The sequence below is a fragment of the Crocodylus siamensis genome, chromosome 2 (assembly GCF_052110815.1).
Source record: "Crocodylus siamensis isolate JL-2025a chromosome 2, ASM5211081v1, whole genome shotgun sequence".
NCBI lineage: Eukaryota > Metazoa > Chordata > Crocodylia > Crocodylidae > Crocodylus > Crocodylus siamensis.
The window spans coordinates 70,985,956-71,002,108 of record NC_143396.1 but is presented as its reverse complement, the minus strand read 5'-3'; the positions used below and the strand labels follow the sequence as shown (position 1 = coordinate 71,002,108).

The 16,153-nt window shown below is 39.8% G+C and overlaps 1 protein-coding gene across 6 annotated transcripts in view; it reads left to right on the top strand.

Annotated features, from left to right (window-relative positions):
• Positions 1-16,153, top strand: part of TENM3 (teneurin transmembrane protein 3) — a 2,356,642-nt gene that overhangs the window by 340,472 nt on the left and 2,000,017 nt on the right. The window lies entirely within an intron of this gene.

Below are 16,153 nucleotides of genomic sequence, written 5' to 3'. Positions count from 1 at the left end.
AGCAGAGTTCAAATAATGCTGGGTGATCTTGCATATCACATCGTACGTCCTTCCATGGCAAAATAACTTGTGAATAGCTGCCTTATTTAAGGACACTTAAAACAGTCTTGTTAAAGGTTATTTTTCAAATATTTATATTCATTTCTTGTGTGTGCACATGTGTGTGTGCACGCGCGTGCATAACCTAATCTCTCTGAATTTCCTTCAAAATATATTTCCTTAAAAAATGCTAAACATCAGTGTTCCTAAAATAAATAAAAAACTAGGAGTTTCATATTCAAGCAAATAAGAGGAATATTTCGGGCAGTGTAGGATGTCCAAAGCCAGCACATAGAGCCTGTCCTGGTCTGCATTGTCAAGACCTGCCATCAAAATCCATTCAAAAGTTACACACAGAGTTTTGTTGGGACAATTGTATCTCTTGTTGCAGAGAACACATTAGTGTACAATAGCTATTCACTCCAGAATTTGAAGTTGTATTAAGTAGTTACAGCATCTCAGAACTAGACTCCTGTACCCTGTTTTGTTTTGTTTTTTAATTCTTTCCTAGTTCTGGTTGCAGGATCAAAACTGTGATGATCAGTATCAAGTCTTATTCTGCTTTCTTGGAATAGAAACAGCTCACCCCTTAAAACAGACCAATTGGAGCAGCTCTCATTCCTTACAGGGAAAATATACAAATAAAAAATCCCTAGTAACAGAGTGTAACTAGTTAGCTCTCAGTCCTTTTCTTGCAGGACAAAGGTGCAGTATTCAGGAAGTTGTCAGCTTTTCTTTCAGGAAAGAAAGGGACAAATTATGTCATTCTAAGATTCCTTTCCCTTGCAGGCAGAATGGAAAGAAATACTTCTAATTTTCTGTAGGCTCCTAATTCCATCAATTTTATCCTTCCCTGTATAGTCTGAGAAGGAACTCAACTCAACTGAGGGGGAAAACCAATCCAGCCAAACTCCTAAGCTCTTTTGGCTTGAGCTCAATAAGCTGCTAGCACCATCCCCTCCCTACCCCATCTGGCTTTTAAGGTAGACTCCATTGTGCTGCCAGGTTCCAACCCAGTGAAGGGGCACAAATACTATGTGATGACCCAACTGAGATAGGACACATGCACCTTTTAACAGTTAAGTTCTTTGTACTTAAAAAATAGCAGCCATTTGAAAGCAGCTGTTTTTCAAAGATAGAAGTATTTCCTGGCTCAGATAAGGTAGTTGGCAGAGAGGATGTGAAAAGATAAGAGGTATCCAATCCAACTTGCATACCTTTGGAGTTCAGCTTGAATACTTCTTTGACGGGCACTACAGAAAAACCCAAGGCAGCTTATCATAATGAGGTTGGGGCTGAGTATTTATATAGATAGATAAGTTACTACTTGCATAATGCAAATTCTATGAAACTACATCATCCCCTTTGTAGCTTTATGACTTTCAAAGTAAATACTAACAGAATGTTCACTTAAAACATTTTAATTTAATATTCTTTCCTTGCCAACATGGTCTCCTAAAGTGAAAGAATTGCATCTTAAACAAATAGTTTTGTTTCATTGACTTATGCAAAGTGTAGACTTCAGATCCATTTTTTCTTCCCTCAAGTCAGTTTCTCCAAAGCTGCTCATCATTCCTATCATATGTTGATACAGAACATTTGCCACAAGGCTGTATAATTCTGGAAATAACATATACAACACACTTTAATGTTGGAATTTGCCAGTGGCACTTTCAGTGAAGGTTAACATTTGAAGGTTAATGTGTCTTAGTTTACTGGGGAGGGTGGGAAAGCTTCTTTGTGGACTTATTTTTCATATGGGAAATCATAGAAAGAACTTTTTCAAGCAGCTGTTAACTTTCAATAATGTTTCTTTAACCCTTCCATTGTTAGAACTGTGACACTAGGATACATTTAATGAAAAGTTCTGAACAAACAAGTTAACAAATGAAATTAAATGAGTTAGTGGTATGTTTTATCCATGTCTAAAGTATTTTTAATACAACAAGATTGATATCAGTTTCTATAAATAAGCTAGCATCTGTGAATTTGGTTGTTCTTATGACAAGTAGTATACTATGCAGAATTTTTGAAAGACATTATAGTCAGGTATAAACATTGTATTTGTATTTCTTTAGAAGTATCTGCATAATTCATTCATGCCATTGCACCTCACAAGCAAAGCAGTCATGTGAAACTCAGGTGGACAAAACTTCAGATCTCACCATCAACCAGGCTCAAAGGAGGAACCGGTAGTGAAGCCACACATGTAGATAGCTTACTACTTTCCATTATAAAAAAAAAAAAACAATATATATATATATATATATATATATATATATATAAACCCTTCCTGAGAAGTTACGTGCAATGACATTAACATTCAAGTGTCAGAACTATGGGATTAGAGCTGTGACTTCAATTTATGCTATGAAATGCTTTTTAGGTTTGGCTGAGATGCAATGTTTTTAAAATGACTGGTTCTTTTGTCTCACTCACATTCTTAAGGAAAATGTTTTTGACATTTTGTTGGCCAAGCAGCAGCAGAGACCGCACCTGAAAGGCATGGGACACAATGCAGAACCTATAGCAGTGCTAGACATTGGAGGAGAAACTATCTACATTATTTCTTCCAGGACTATTTCCCACAACGTGGTGCAAAACTCCTACGTATCCCAAAGGAAAGTAAAACAAGAAGGGGTCAGGTTCCAGTGCATGGTACACATAGTTCATGATCCCCACCTCTCCCAAGGAAACAGCTGCTTTCTGCTTCTCCTCACAGCTCAGTAGCCAAAGTGACAGTAGTCGTGCAGGGATCCTAGTTTTCTCCAAATAAAAAAAAAAAAATCCTTAATTTTCAGTTAAAAAAACCAAACAAATCCACATTTTTCATGATTAAAATGAAACACCACTATATTTTAATCGTGGAAAACGTGGATTTGGGATTACTTTAACTAAAAATTGGAGATTTTTTTTAAGTCGGAGAAAACCAGGATCCCTGGTAGGCAGAGAAAAGAACAATTACAAAATGCGAAATGATTTTGCTTTACCTAAGTTGGAAAATTATTTTCAGACTGGAAAATGTTTTTTTTCCTATTAAAATTTTGGACCAAAAATTATTTTTATCTTCATAAAATTTTGTGAAAATGTCTGTTTTAGTCGAAAGCATTTTTGTCAAAAACATTTGATAATTTTAAAGTTTCCAAAAAAAAAAAGTACAACCTAGATCAGGGATAGACAACCCTTCCAGAGCATGGTGCATGAAGACATTTCACTTGGCACTTCTGAAGGAGGAAAGAGTGGAGGCTAGGGAAGGGAAGAAGTTAGGGCTGCACTGCCATAACAGGGATCAGGCCCTTGTGGCTCCTCCGCTGCCCACCCCTGGCACAGGAACATCTTAAAAGTCAAGGTTGCAGGTGTTTTTTGGCACTCTGCCCAAAAACATTGCTGACACCTGACTCTGATTATTATGTACGTACAAATGATTTTAAAAAGCTAGTCAGGTTGCAAAGTCAACAATCAATAATTGAGAAAAGCTAGATTGCCCATGCTATCTTAAGTCTGCTTCCTTGTGCTTAATGCTTTATTAATTAGCACAGACTTTCAAAAAAGATTTGTGTCTCTTTCATTATTCAGGGATTGACACATTAAGGAACAGAATTAAGATCAGGCATGATTTCTTAGGTAAGAAAAGGGGCAGCTTTTGCTAAATATCCATTCAATTTTACTGGCTAAGTATTAGGAGAAACTTGAATAAAAAACACACAACGAGCGGGGAAAAATAAGAAAAATAATTCTAGGAAACTTAGCTTGACATCAATTCCAGAGCAAATAAAAGCAATGCTGGTATGGAATTCAACTGATAACAAGCTAAAAGATAGAAATGCCTTTTCTGCTAGTCAACATGCTTTTATGAAAAAAGGTATTGTCAAATAAATCTGATTTTGCACTTGGAATAGATTACAGATTGGGATGATAGAAGTAGCTGCATCAATTATATATAGTTGAAGTTTTATAAGACTTTTTATTTACTATCACAAGACATTTTGATTTAAAAAATTAGCCCCATTACAATATCAATAGAGCACTCAATAAATGGATTTAAGCCTGACTAACAGATCTTACAGGCTAGTTGTCAGTGAGGAATCACCATTGAATAGTTTTTTTCTGATGCAGCTAATAGGGATTTCTGATCATCCTAATACTATTTGTCAGTAAAAATATAAAATAACAGTTGGTTAAACTTTGTGGATAACACAAAGATTCATACATTGGCAAATAATGATGAGGACAGTACAGTCGTACAGAGTGACCTAGCTTGCTTAACAAGCTAAGCCTACTCAAACAAAATGTTTTCTAGTACAGACAAATGAAAAGTTATACATCCAAGAACAAAGAATTCTGGCCACTGTTGCAGAATGAGGGAGCATATTTAGAATCTTTTCTTATCAAATGAACGTAGTACAATATGGGAACAGAAAGGCTTAATGTAGTCCTTAAAAACAGTAAAGTAGGATGGGGATGATTTAACTTCTTTGCACACCACTAGTGACACCAATATTAGTATATTCAGTTCTGGTGCACCCATGTTAAAAATTACATTGAAAAATTGGAAAGAGTTCACAAAATGTTCTGCAGCTGGAGGAGATAGCTTTAAGTGGAAGATTTAAGGAGCTTCATCTCTATATTTATGCAGCAGAATATATGGAGATAACTTAATCATTTCATTTTTCCACATACCACATGCCCCCAAATAAGACACACACCTTGTTTTTTGGAAGGGGAAGAAAGAAGAAAAGATTTTTTTTGAGTTAGGGTTGCATACAGTAGGGACAGGTGAAGCAACACACCACATGAGAAATGTTTTCTATTGTCAAGCTAACTTGAAATAAAACATTTGAGGTCAGTTAGGTTTTGCAACCTGCCAGAAACTTGATATAGACAACTTGGTAATAAAAGTAATTCTACTTGTTAACAGAAGTGAGCCAGGCATAGAGGAAGTGATTAGACAAAGTTTAGAAATGGAGTAAATGAGCAACGTGGGGGAGTTCAGACCGTTGGAAAAATTGGATTTCCAAACTGAAAACCTTACAGAACAGTAAAAGCAGAGGAAACAAAGAATCAGTCTGCACAGAGGACTGACCAAGGGTGAAAAAGATAAAACAATATGAAAGTAAAGCTTAATATCTCAGTGGAGAAAAGGGATGAGACCCTTTGAGTGAGACACTATTGCTAAGAATAATGATCAAAATGCTGAAAAGGCTAATAAAGACATTTGATGACCCCAAACAAATAATCCTGTAGAGAGATTGGTGTTTTGGGTTTCTTGTTGGTTTGCTTTTGTGCTTTTTATGTGAAACCAAAAAGATATGTTGGAAGAAATACATAACAGAGCTGAGAACTTTTGCATCGACCCGTAATCTTAGATACATGATAGTTTTTATAAACAAAGTCAAAATCATTTATGGGACATGTGATTCCAGTTCACATTCTGAGATAAGTTCAATGCTAGAGAAATGTCTTCAAATATCAAGAATAGTTGGGCTATCCAGGGAGAGGAGAAAACAACAATGATCACAATTACAGAATAAGTTCATAGGGTCATGGCAAAGGAATCCAGAAGGGAGAAAAAAGTCAGACAAACTGAGAATACAAGGAGAATTGTATTTTGCATTGATGTTTTTAAAAATACCATGGGAGTCGGAAAGAAATATAGCCTATGTACAATGGTTCAAGAAGGGTGGAGGAAAATCCCCACTTTGGTCAGATACAGACATTACACTTGCACTGGTATAAGTGATCAGAAACTGATTTACACCCTTTAACAGAACAGCAATTCGGGACTCGCAGACTAGTTTTCAAATGATGGACTCCAGTCTAAGATTTGCCCTCATGATGTGTGTTGTTTACTACTGATCTAAAATGTCATTTACAAAAAAAACACATAACTTAGATCAATTCTGCCTCAGGCTTTTGGGCTGTCTGTGAGCTTTTATGTCTTAATGCCACAGCTCTTCCAAGAAGAACAAAAGCAACAATGTATTGAGTATGATGGAAGGATGTCCATAATGCAATGTTAGCAGATTGAAAGCCTCTCAGTGTCCATGAACTGAAGGCTGCCAGCCACTCAAATGCCATATTTGCAACCATGCTGTTGGATCAATGACCAATTTGATTCCAGCTAGAGGCAGCTGCAGTATAATTCCAGCAACAGTGACAAGCAGCAATATTAGAGTGCAGAATGTGATCAACTGCCCATGATATACTATAAAGCCATTTTGAAGCCAGTGGGCAAATGTAGGAGGAAATTAGTCTTGTTATCACTTGTAGTTTATAGTATCTGGCACCCAGGAAAATGACCCAAAGCTTGGCAACAGTAGTGCTTGGTTCAGTAGAAGTACAATAATATGTTCTCGGCAAGAGGGGAAAGAGACATTACTGGCTTTTTCCAGGATTTTAACAGAACACGAGGATGTACTTCAAGGAACTGAACAAGGGAACTCTGTAGTTAGAAATATACACCATGTACAGAGGCTACTGGAACCCAGAGTGCCATTGGCCTGCTGAAGGAGGAACTGGCAAATCTTCAACAAAAAGGCATGCACCCTAGTCATGGCAAAGGAAAAAAAAACCCATCCGGTTAACTAATCATCTGTGCTACTCCAGAACCACTGTACATCAGTGAACACAGCATTGAAATGATGTTTCCATTATCAGTGATTGGGTCTGTACAAACTATCCTGGCCAAAAGGGTTCACGATTTGTGAGGCCAAAAAAATCAGTTTTAGGACGTTAGGATAGGTGACCCATCCAGTCATCTAAAAAACTTAGCACCACATTTTGCCAGGTACCAGTAGGTACAAATGACAACAGACATGAGACTAAACCACAAAGGCATCAAGATGCAGTGTCTGCTGTATTAATAGCAGAAGAAGGTGATAACAAGGAAGAGACAGGATCCTAATACCAAGCTGTGATAACAAGCAATAATCTTAGCAGACTGTTAGAACTGACATTATGAAACAGATGTGTACTTCACACCTTCATATAGAAGCATTATGAGAAGAGCCAAGGATGATTGGCTCGATGAACTGCTCAGGTCCCTTCCAACCCTACCAGATATGAAACTATAAGGAGTGCATTTACTGTGCTTATTGGGAGCATTAGAACATATATAAAACAACATAAGGTGTGAAAATAGTATCATGATTGATAGTAGAAGAAGACTAATGAAACTGTACCCTGAATCTGCAAAAAGATCATCACAGATGTGATCTTTTTGTGGAGGGAACTGCAAAGTCATTCTAGGATGCTATTCCAGTTTGAGAGGTGGGCAATCTGAAGAACATTTATCTAAGATCTGGGATACAGAAAAGAAGTTGCGTTTTGCAAGGTGTGGAATACCTTATGGCATAAGTGTTACACAATGAGCCAGACAACACTGCAGCAGAATTCAAATGATTCAGCACAAAATGGGAATTTGAGAATGAGGCCTTTTTCTGTGGATATCAGCAGACCAATGGGATTACAAAGACTACAGTAGACAGGTAACTGATAATAAAGGCATCATTAAGGGATGTGATGCCTATCTAGCAATACTTAATCATCACACGGTACCATTTCAGAGAGTAGCTCAGCACAAGGACTGATTAGTTGAGGATCTGAGACTGCTTCTTATGATGAGTAGCTAGTTGCAGCCAAGTGGAAGACTGCAAACAATGCACAGAAGCAGTTAAGAACAACAGCACAAACAAGATAAAAATAAATTGTACATGGGAGCCAGGAGACCATATGAAGGTGAGCAGGGCTGGATCCAATAGCTGAATAGCAATGGCAAAAAAATAGTAAGATCCCTATCTTCAAAAAGGGAAAAAAAGAGGACCCGGGAAATTACAGGCCAGTTAGTCTTACCTCAATCCCAGGTAAGCTCTTTGAAAAAATTATCCTGGCACACATCCAGGAGGGCCTTGCAGGGGAATGCATGCTCAGGGGCAACCAACATGGGTTCATCAGTGGCAGGTCTTGTCAGACCAACCTGGTGGCCTTTTACGATCAGGTCACCAAATCGTTAGATGCAGGGGTTGCTGTGGATGTAGTCTTTCTGGACTTCCGGAAGGCTTTCGACACTGTCTCTCACCCTGTCCTCATCAAAAAGCTGGGAGACTGTGGTGTCGATGCCCACATGGTCAAATGGGTCGCCAACTGGTTAGAGGGCCGCACCCAGAGGGTGGTAGTGGATGGGTTCTTCTCAACCTGGAAGGACGTGGGCAGTGGGGTTCCGCAGGGCTCGGTCCTCGGGCCCGCACTGTTCAACATCTTCATCAGTGACTTGGATGAGGGGGTAGAAAGCACCCTGTTCAAGTTTGCTGATGACACTAAGATGTGGGGGGATGTGGGTGCACTAGAAGGGTGCAATAGGCTACAAGCTGACCTTGACAGGTTGCAACGGTGGGTGGATGAGAATAGGATGGGGTTTAACACTGATAAGTGCAAGGTGTTGCACATGGGGAGGAAGAACCGGCACCACACTTACAGGTTGGGGAACTCCCCTCTTGCCAGCAGGGAGATGGAAAAGGATCTTGGAGTCGTCATTGACTCCACGATGAACATGGGCCGGCAGTGTGGGGAGGCAGTCAAGAAGGCCAACCGTACCCTGTCATGCATCCACAGATGCATCTCGAGCAGGTCCAGGGAGGTGATCCTCCCCCTCTATGCGGCACTGGTCAGACTGCAGCTGGAGTACTGCGTCCAGTTCTGGGCGCCACACTTCAAGAGGGACGTGGACGATATGGAAAGAGTCCAGAGGAGGGCCACTCGTATGATCAGGGGTCAGCAGGGCAAGCCTTATGAGGAGAGGCTACGGGACCTGAACCTGTTTAGCCTCCACAAGAGAAGGTTAAGGGGGGACCTTGTGGCCTGCTACAAACTGGTCAGGGGGGATCAGCAGGTATTGGGGGAGTCCCTGTTCCCCCGTGCGGTGCCAGGAGTGACCAGGAATAACGGTCACAAGCTGGCGGAGGGTAGGTTTAGATTAGATATTAGGAGGCGCTACTTCACAGTCAGGGCTGCTAGGGCCTGGAACCGGTTTCCAGGGGAAGTGGTGCAGGCTCCTAGCCTAGGGATTTTTAAAAGGAAGTTAGATGAGCACCTTGCCGGGGTCATCTGACCCCGGTGCTCTTTCCTGCCAAGGCAGGGGGTCGGACTAGATGATCTTCCTAGGTCCCTTCCGACTCTAGCTACTATGAAACTATGACAAAAATTGAGACAGCTTTGAAGTCAAACCACAGCTGTTGCACCCAGTCAGACTGAACCAAAGCCAGTACCAAAAAAGTTTAGAATAGGGGTGGGCAAAATACAGCCTATGGGTGGGCTCTAGCCCACCAGGCCATTCTATCTGGCTCATGCCCCCCCCCCCAATTTAGACAATTAATATTTATCTGCCCCTGGCTGCCTATCAAAGATGACAGGTCCAAGGGGCAGTAGAACCCAGCAAAAGCCACAGCAGGACCCTACAACAGCAAGGCCTGCTGGGCCCCATCCCCCCACAATTAGAAACCCCTGTCCAGCAGAGACTTCTGGCCTGGTACCATGGAGCTGTTCATGCCTCTCTGCACTGGAGCAGGAAATACAAGTAAAAAGAAAGAGGGGAGAGGCAGGGGAGGACCGCAGGTGACCGTGCTATCATGGCCATGCAGCTGGGAGCCATGTGGTGCAGAGTGGCCTGCAGGTAGGCAGGAAAGTGGGTAAAGTGGTGGCAGGGGTGGGGAGAGTAGAAGCGAGTGGGCGTGCAGTAGTGAGGGGCCCCTGACGATGTCCTGGGACAAGCACTGGTGGGGCCCAGAGTGAGGCAACAGGAGCACAGGGCACAGACTAGCAGGGGTCTGTAATCTGGGCTGGACTGTGCCAGCAGAGAGAGGGAGGAGCTGGCCCAGCTCTATAGAGCCCCTGCTGGTTGGAACCCCACACTTCTGCTGGCCTGCTGTGGGCCCTGCCGGCACTGGCCCCGGGGCACTGGTGTGGGCCCCACACTCCTGCCCGGCTGTTGCTGTGTTCTCATGCACCTGCTTACTCCCAGTCCACCCCACCCCATCCCCATGGTACAGATGGGCACCAGCATGTACAGCCCCAACCCTGCATGCCCTGTGCTCACCAATCTGGGCTAAGTAGCAGCGGTGCACAACAAACTGCTGCTCATGTCAGGGGAAAAGTGGCCCCTCCCCCTCCTGCTACCAGCACTTCTTGAACTCAGTAAGCAGCCCTCCACCTGAAATAATTCCTACTCCTTGTTTAGAACAAACATTAGCCATAAGAGAGGCAATTGGTCATGTTTGGTATATAGAAAACAAACAAACACTGCCCCCCTCCCTGAATGATGTTATGAACAGAATCGCAAGCAATATTCTACCAGCATGAACACAAACAAGAAGTTGATAATTAGTTCAAGGACCATAATTCTTGAAGGATGGTGACTAACAAGCCACAATGGACTGGCAGTCAATTGTAAAATTTTCCAGCCCTAGCAAGTCATCTAACAGGAGGCAAGACAAGAAAAAATGTTGAAAGGGAAGATGTGTAGTAACCTATATGGAAGGAGCATATACTGCAGGAAAGAAGAGTTTTAAATTGCTTTCTTTAATCTGTGTGCTATAGAGGCACCTCAGTGAATAGTTTTCATAATAAATAGCCAGTGTAGTTTTACAAGCATGACATCTTCAAATGCTTCTCTACAATGTATCAAGCATGAACAGATTGAAGTTACATATAGCCATTTCTAATCTGAACTTTTCAAACTTTCCATTCAATGTAAAAATCAGCCTTTCGCTCTAATTGGAATGTTATGAATTTTCACACAAAGAGAAGAAATGTGAAATTAAAAAGTATGTTAAATTGTCCTGATACTGAGCAACTCAGAATATGCCTGCTACTACTCCTATGAGCCCAAGGATGTATTTTTTCATGTTCCCTAACAATCTAAAACCATAAATGAGGAAAAGGTCAGACTTGGATACACATATAATGCTGAGCCACTGCATTAAAAAAAAAAAAAAAAAAAGGATCCAAACAACTTTTTTTTTTTTTTTTTATAAAATGTATTTTTTGCTATCACCTGATATAATGCAACATAACTTAATGGAGTCAGTGGAGAGACACCAGTTTACAATAACTGTGGATTTGGCTCTTTTCTTATTGCAATTAAATGTTGATTAGAAGTGAGTGGTTTATGAGGCAATGCATGATAGCAATTTTGGGAAAAAAATGAAAACAAAGCTGAGCAGTATTCCTGACCTGAAAGCATTTTGCAATTTGACCAAAGTTTTAAAATGGTTGAATGTGCTGTTGTAATAAATGTGAAGCCTAATGAAACTTTAAACCTCAGGGCAGGAAGTGTAAATGCAGAAACGTATGAAAAGCAATGTTCATTTCTCATATCAGCTATTTCCTGTTTCTGGCACTGATGCCTGTGAGAAAGATCTTTGTTTGTTAATTTCCCCAAGTTCTTATAATGGCTATAGAACTGAAGTGTCTGAGCTCCCAAGTTTCTCTGGTGGCCAAAGGCTGTATGATATTAAGCCTAAAATCAGGTTGTTCCTTGTGCCTCCTATCAACCTTTTTTTGGTGTGTGTCTGTGTGGGGAAAGATGTGGGGTTTTCCAGATGACAGACTAATGTTCCTATTAGGGACCATCTCCCAGAGGATTTGGAATTGAAAGATAAGAAAATCTGTATAACTAGGAATCTCTGCTTGGAGTGAAACCTGAACTTCTGGAAATAACTAAAATTGAAATTAGTATACTCAAGTAGAAATGAAAAACTCTTTTTGAAGAATCATGTCAATATTTGGAAAAGTCTCAGTGGGTGCATTTACACATTCATTAATGCACCGCAGTTACTGCACATTAGATGTAGTACTTGGATAACCAAATACTAAATCAATGTGCAGTAACTGGCACTACATAGCACTAGTGCACAGGTTTACGGACAGTGTCTGAGCAGTAGCATATTAGCACAGGTTTTGCCCAGCATATTGCTGCACGGTGTTATTAGGCTACTGTGCAGTTAGAGTCTCGTATAGACACGCCCAGTGGACAGAGATTAAGAGCAAAGTCTGTATAATAATTAGAAGGCTGCTATAAATACATTTCAGTATTTAGCTCCATGGTCCATTGCCTAACTCTGATTGACATAATTAATAACACCATATTCTCTTTTACCTTTATATACATAATGTACTACATAAATATTATATAAAACCATATAATTATATGTACTTGACAATAATTTCCAATTAGCAGTTCAATATAATCTTAAAATTCTTAGCAACTCAATGAACTGCTAAATGAATAAATTGATTAATGAAGTTTTAATCAATGAAGTTAGAGTAATATTAGTATTTATTCTGCATACCAGTACTTGACATAAAATAATTTTATAAACAGCTTATATTATTTAGGCCTTTAATACTTAAGCTCATCCACCAATTCTAATCGAGTGTCCATTTGGTGTTTGAGTCAACAACACGGGTCAACTGAAGGGTCAAGGCCATAATTTCTCTGTTTAGATTTGTATTATTTCTGGGTTCTTTGGAAGGAAATTAATGAATGAAGCTAAGCTGTTATTTTAATACCTTATTTTTTTAAATAAAAAGCTAACTATAAGCCCTTAAAATAAAAGATACGACGATAAAGTTAAGAATTTATTTTTTAAGACGATAAGATTAAGAATCAAATGTTGTTCAGAAGTCCAAATACTAGTTAGAATGAAACCTTACAATTAGTGGACCAGATCCTGTTTCTTACAACTTGTTTAGGTTATGTACAACTGTATAAAAATGGCATCAGCATCTACTAGTCTATTTGGTAGTTTTACATTCATCTTGTGTTGGAAGAAGGTGCGAGACAGTGGAGAGTCAGGTTATTTCATTTCATAGTCACCTGTTAGAGAAAATTTTACAGGATTCAAGCTTTTCTCAAATACATGCAGTTCAATTTTGCGTGCATATCTAAGGGGAGAATTTGAGTTTATATAGGTATTGCTACTAGGTAAAACATTAATTAGGATCATTTCTCAAAGATTAATTTAAACTAATAGAAATACACAATTTTCAGAAAATGAACATTTGGTTCCAGTTCTGAGCCAAAAATATATGTAGGCCCTAGGATTAATCTACTATAAAAATAAAGTTTTGAAATCATCTGATGGGGAGGGAAGTAATAAAACCACTTTTCCTAGAGTGCTTCTAACACAAACAGTTAGGTGTACAAAAATCAGTATGATACCATTTTTATTGTAAGAGGGTTTTTTTTTTTCCTATTTTCACACAGGATCATTTCATATGCATTCTTGTTTTAATGCCATTGCTGTCCTGCATTTGCTGTGCAGCTCTGAAGTTTTCCATAGGAAGGCCCTCACTACATTCAGTCACTCCCATACCTGGAAAACATTTTGGATTATATTCTAGACCTTTGTGCCTTTGCCAGGTCTAGTACCACTCAAGACTGCCTACCGTATAGGAGTTCAAAGGACCAAACCTCTTAAATGACTGGGGTACTTCCTGGATTGTGAAGAGTAGGTGGGGCATATCCCACTTCTGCAGTTCCCCTGTCACAAATTTGTTCAACCAGACCCTGAAGATGATGTTAAAACTTTCTACCAGACCATCTGGCTGGAGGTAGTAAACACAGGTTCTGACCACATGGACTTTCAGAAGTAACCACACCTCTTCCAAAAGCTAGGACATAAAGATGGTGCCTTGATCCATTAATATTTCTCATGGGAGGCCCACCCTCAGAAAGATCTTCAGCAGTCCCATGCCACTTTTGGGGCCAAGGCACTGTGAATCATCACCTCGTCCGAGTACCAGAGAAACAGAACAAAGCAGCACCACTGGAATGATGTTCCTATGATATCTATCCCAAGCCACTCAAGTGGGGTACCTGCTGATGACAATGGAACCAAAAGCAACCCAATGCCATCAGTTTGGGACTACCAACTGACACTTCAGGCATGAGGTATTTTCCTAGTAAATTCCAGGCCAGAAGAAGTTGACAAGCATTCTGTCTTGGGTCTTTTGCATAGATCTTTACAGCTGATATTCTGGACCAAGAATGTGGGTAAAAGGGTACCTGTATGCCTTTTCCATGAACCCCACTTGATCTAAAATAGCCAACTTGAAGGTGTCATAACTATGTGTGGCTTCAGCCCCCAGTGCCCGGTAGGCTGTTAGAACTTCCCCAGTCAGGTAGGGTACCAGCTTTATAGCCTGCTTGTCCTTGGGCTATTGATATGTCCCAGCCACTTACCTGCAAATCTTTAAAAATGCTTTGGGCTCATTACCAGGCCTCATTTTGAAAAGTATTCCACCCATGTCGGCCTGAGTTAGGGAAGCCACACCCACTGCATGCTGGGTTTCACTTCTTCCAGGAATAGCATGGAGTGCTGCTGCTGCTCTTGCCACTTTTACTGAAACTGCTGCTGCTAGATCTAGAGCTGTTGAAACACCTCCTGTTGATCCTAAAATGCTTGTTGCTTCTGATGATATAGTCCCCCATCCATTTCAGCATAGCCTCAGGGTCCATTTTGATGGCTCACAACTAAGTATTGCCTGAATTCTCCACCAGCTATAAGCCTGTTGGTGTGCCTGCTCCTGTGCAGGCAGATTTTATCCCCTTAGAGATCCCTCAACCAGTTGAAACAGTAGTCCATAACACAAACAATAACCCTTGACCCAAACGAATAAGCAAAGCAAAGCAAAGCAAAGCAAAACCCTTCACCTTTCTCCAGGCAGAAGAAGAAAGCACTTTAGGTCTAGCCCTTCCTAGAAACAAGCTCCTCTGGGTTTCAGTCTGCCTCCTAGCTTCTTCCCCAGCTCAAGCCTCTTGCTTGCTCTCCCTTCTGGCTTTTAACTGCCAGCTAATCACCTACAGCTGGGCTCCTACCCCAGGGCTGTCTGTTCCACTTAAAAGGATCATGCCACCCTAATACACTTGGTAATTTGTTCATCTGCCTGTACCTGTGGGTCTCAACCTTTTTAGATTCAAGGCACACTTCATTAGACATGAAGCATCCTTCAGAAAATGACAGCTCTGTCTTTTATTTTTTGACTATGGAAACATCTTCTATTGCAAAGAAATCAGAAAGACCACAATAGGTCTGAATATTTTTTTCTGCTTGGAATCTCTGGGTTTATCTTGTGAATCATGTTTGCATATCTAAGAGTGATAATATTGAACAGTTCCTCATAGATCCTGAAAAGCATCTTACAGCATCCTAGGGTGCCTCAGCACCCTGGTTGAAAACCACTGTGCTAATATATAACTGATGTAATCTGCCCTGATGTTTTTGCATTTTTAAGAATATTTATGTGTATTTTGCTTGTTTATCTTTTTATCATAGTCAGGTTTTCAGGGTGTTTTGGAGTGTTGGGTTTTGTTTGATTTGTTGTTGTTGTTTTGTTTGTACAATTATTTTCTGTATCAAGCACTCTGGCAGTTTGTCTCGTAAGGACTTTTTAGAGTGTTTATGGGATCACAGAATAATAGATTAACTAGAAAGAACTATGCATAGAGTACAAACTATGCATCTATTTGTTTTGTTAAGCATTAAGCTTTCTTATATAATCTGTAGTCAAAAGAATCAAAGTGTCTTGTTTCATTTTGTCATGATGCTGAAAATGGTGCATTTTAAAACATTTGAAAATTAGATTTTATTAAAAATTAATAAAATAATATATTAAGGCTACAACACTCCAACCCTACTAGAATAATATATATATTGAGAAGTTGTAAGGAATCCTTAATTGTTTTTGGGTGCTAGAAATGCTTCTCTTGATTGGAGTAAAACCTACCTTGTCTGCATCACAGCCACTCTAATTTTTTTTGGTAATGAAATTTCAAATACGCTAAAACTCATCAGGGTGATATTTATCATCATAATATTCTTTTCACTACATTCAAGTACTGATGAGTAATTTTACTTTATCAGATTCATTAGTTTGAATAGAAATATGAATCAGCAATTTTTATCAAGATGTCCATCTTTATTATCTAGGAACTGAAAACTATATCATGCTTGAATGCTTATAAGTACTGTTATTATGTTATCCCTTCGAGTCCCAAATCTCTTTCATTTTTTTTTCCAACTTGAGTAGTTCAAAAAATTAGATCATGTATAGTATA